Raw genomic sequence first — 3283 nt, 5'->3', positions numbered from 1 at the left:
TTGGGTAGGATGATTATCTGCTGCAATGCTGTACATGTCAATGTTTTTATTTTTCTTGAATATATATCGCAGCCCGGATGGATGAAACTAGATTCGGGGTCTTCAATCTCGTTCGATCTTCACTCTAAGTACAAGTCGATCCATGTGAGAAATGTTCTGAAGTCGAACATGGAAAGACATCGCTTGATTACCAGTCAATGATGTAAACTGTTAACAAGTGCGAGAGGAATCACCGATAATGATAATGACCCTCAAGGTACTGTAGTACAATTCACGTGGTGTGAATAAAGGACTTGGCGTCGAACACCACGCAAAATCTTTCAGTCGAAGGTCATTGATGTATACCGGTCGCCGGAAGTGAGAAACTTGCCATTGAGGCATGCAAGCTTCAAAGTACTGAAGGGGGTGTTCCTAGATCAACTTCTTGGATAATGAGCTGATGTCGACAAGAAGCGATCCGTCAAAGGAGGGCCTTAATGTATCCCACATTAGTGACACGGAACGGAGCAAATGATTTTAATGGAGGTGAAAGCAATCTGATGATATACGGTTCAGGGTGGCGGTCATGAAAGGGTGAAGGATAATGTATGGTAGCGGATGGGACACGGTTGACTTCTCTGGATGACTTCTCTTGAACATATCGATGACACTTGTGTGATGGATTGGTAGCATTTACCCCAAATATGGATGGTATGGTGAGACCATGGTGATGTGACCGGTGAATGAAACAACCCAACCCGACTCAGGCACGGAGTGGAAGTGTCATGTTCAAGAGCGACTTGCTACCAATAAAAGTTCTTTGAGTTTCTCCCAATTTTTCCCCAGTCATTTCTGACCAGTACCTCTTTATTTTTGTGAAGCTTGAGGAGGATAACATATGCTTGTTCTATAATTTTCCCTTCGGGCAAACCCATCGCTATGTTTTAACGAGCCTAGCGATAGTGAAACTCGTTCTCGTCTAAAGACAAGTTTGTCGATATTAATGTTTTTTAACGAGTTTAACGACAAAGATAACTCAGTTCCTTTTTATTTTTAGAGAGTCTAAAAAGGTACGTAAAGATAACTCCAAAGTTCCTTTTTCGTCATCTAATCCCTTAAGTCTGAAAAAGTATAAAACAATACAGAAGGGATGGATTTTCGATAGTTTTAACGAGCTGAACAAAGCAAGCGCTCGATCTTTTTGTGCAATAATCCCTCAGGTCCAAAAATATTAAAATCTAGAGGAGGGATAGCACTTCCGGTCGGTTTAATGAGCTGGAAGGACAAAACTCGGCAATCTTTTCATATTTTACGAGTCAGATGAAAAGAGCTTAAAGAAGACTCGTCTTTTGAGGAACGAGTGATAAAACGGGTAGCAGTTGATTCCAGGTAACGGTTGGAATTTTCCAATCACGACAGTGTCACAAGGATGGCTAAGTGAGATCACTCTTCGCAGCTGTTCCTCAAAATGGGTAAACAATAAAATGGAGGTGAATGATCGGCCAATGGAAAAGTGGAGGTGATGGTGCAAACACGACCAAGGCTTTAATGGCTGATAATTTACATTCGCAGTGGTTATTTACCGGGTAGTTCATTTTTTAACGAGCTTAAACGCAAATTGAAACACTTGCTCGATCTTATGTTTATTTTTTAACGAGCATGAACTATGTGTTAAAACTGCTCAATTTTTATGTTTATTTTTTAACGAGCATGAACTATACGCTAAAACTGCTCGATTCCAGTCATATGATAAAAACGTCTCATGCAAGATCCCATTTTTTATGGAGCTTGTGCCTTACAAAGCTTTGCTCCGGAATCCTTTCGTTATGCAAGCTCGGAAACGACTAATCCTACGAGTTTAAAGGGTTAGACCTACAGGTTTAAAGGGAGGACCTAAAAATTTAAAAAATAAATAGTCGCCCCTTGCTTGCACTCCAAAAGGTTTGCATGCCCCCAGGTATAAAGTACGATTTCAAGGTTACCCCTACTTTAATCCGATAAAACATTTGTTTTGGCGAGAGAGGCCTACCTCTTACAGGTCACCCAAAGATTGTTCTATTCACACAGCAAACAAAACATTTCTTTGGCCTTGTCTACCGAGATAGACAAAGGTGATTGACTCAGTTCTGTCAACTCACATAACTTTGACAAGAGAATCTTATTCTAGAATAACCCTCTTCCAGCATGGGCGGGGTACAGACTAGTCATATTCTCCCGCGGAAACCTACCCTATACCCAAAGTTTTCCTGCCGAAGCAGACCAGGACGCATGCCCCCTGGGTTCCAGTCATATCCTTCCGAATCACTCGCACTCATCGCGAGGATGGACCGTGGGTTGAGACATTTCTTGCGTGAAGAGACCATCTAGGGATGGTATGTGACTATTTGCGATGCGTGATCCTGGAAATGAAAGTTGGTCCACGAGCTTGACCACTCTTCCTTCGTGCGGAAAAAACATTACTCTAAAGAGTGAGGAGACGATGGCTCCCATGCAATATATATAGTCTCGTCCAAGGAGTAGGTTATAATCCAAGGGTCCTTGAACGACCATCACGTTCATTTGAACGGTCTTCCCTTTCAATGTGATAGGCACATTGGGGAGGATCCCTAAAGGTCGACTGGTTCCTTTATCGAAGCCTGTCAGATTTCTCATCTCAGGCAAAAGCGCTGGCGAACCAAGCGCTTTCCAAGCAATAGAGGAAAGGATACTCATAGATGCCCCCTCATCAATGATGGTGCCAACAATTACCATTCTGTATATTTGAACGATAATTCTGAATGGTATGCTGGCTGGCAACCGGGGTCTGCCTAGTTGGTTCCAGTCGAAGGATACAACTAGGTTGCTTGGTGGTGGGACCGAGTAGACGGCCGGATATCGCTCTGACGAACTTCCTTCCTGCGATAAAGGAATGGGTGCATTGCCCCCGTGTTCGTCAGAGTCTGTGTTGATGAAAAGAATCTGGATGGTGTCATCCTTATCCTCTTCAGTGACTGTATCATTCGAAGATAAATCCTCTGAAGGCAAGACCGGGTCAACTGCCGCCTCGACCTTTTGACTTTCGTCTGGTATGGATTAAGTCGGTTTATCCTCAATGATAGACGCTTCAGCTGACCACTTGAGCGGGCCGACTGGATTCTCAACTAACGAAGGACTTGGTAAGAGTCTTTGATATCTAGGAGGAAGTCGTAACGGTGAAACCGGGTGATCTTCCAAGACTCTTTTGGCCTCGTCTAAGAAGGGACAACGATGGAGGGCATGGTTGCCTTCGCACAGTCTACAGGGAGGTCTAGCCTTCCCTTTCTGT

The sequence above is a fragment of the Pinus tabuliformis genome, chromosome 2_2 (assembly GCF_031772625.1).
Source record: "Pinus tabuliformis cultivar Carrire ecotype Pingquan chromosome 2_2, CPIR1, whole genome shotgun sequence".
Classification (NCBI taxonomy): domain Eukaryota; kingdom Viridiplantae; phylum Streptophyta; class Pinopsida; order Pinales; family Pinaceae; genus Pinus; species Pinus tabuliformis.
The sequence above is the reverse complement of the archived record's forward strand: the minus strand, read 5'-3'. Positions refer to the sequence as shown.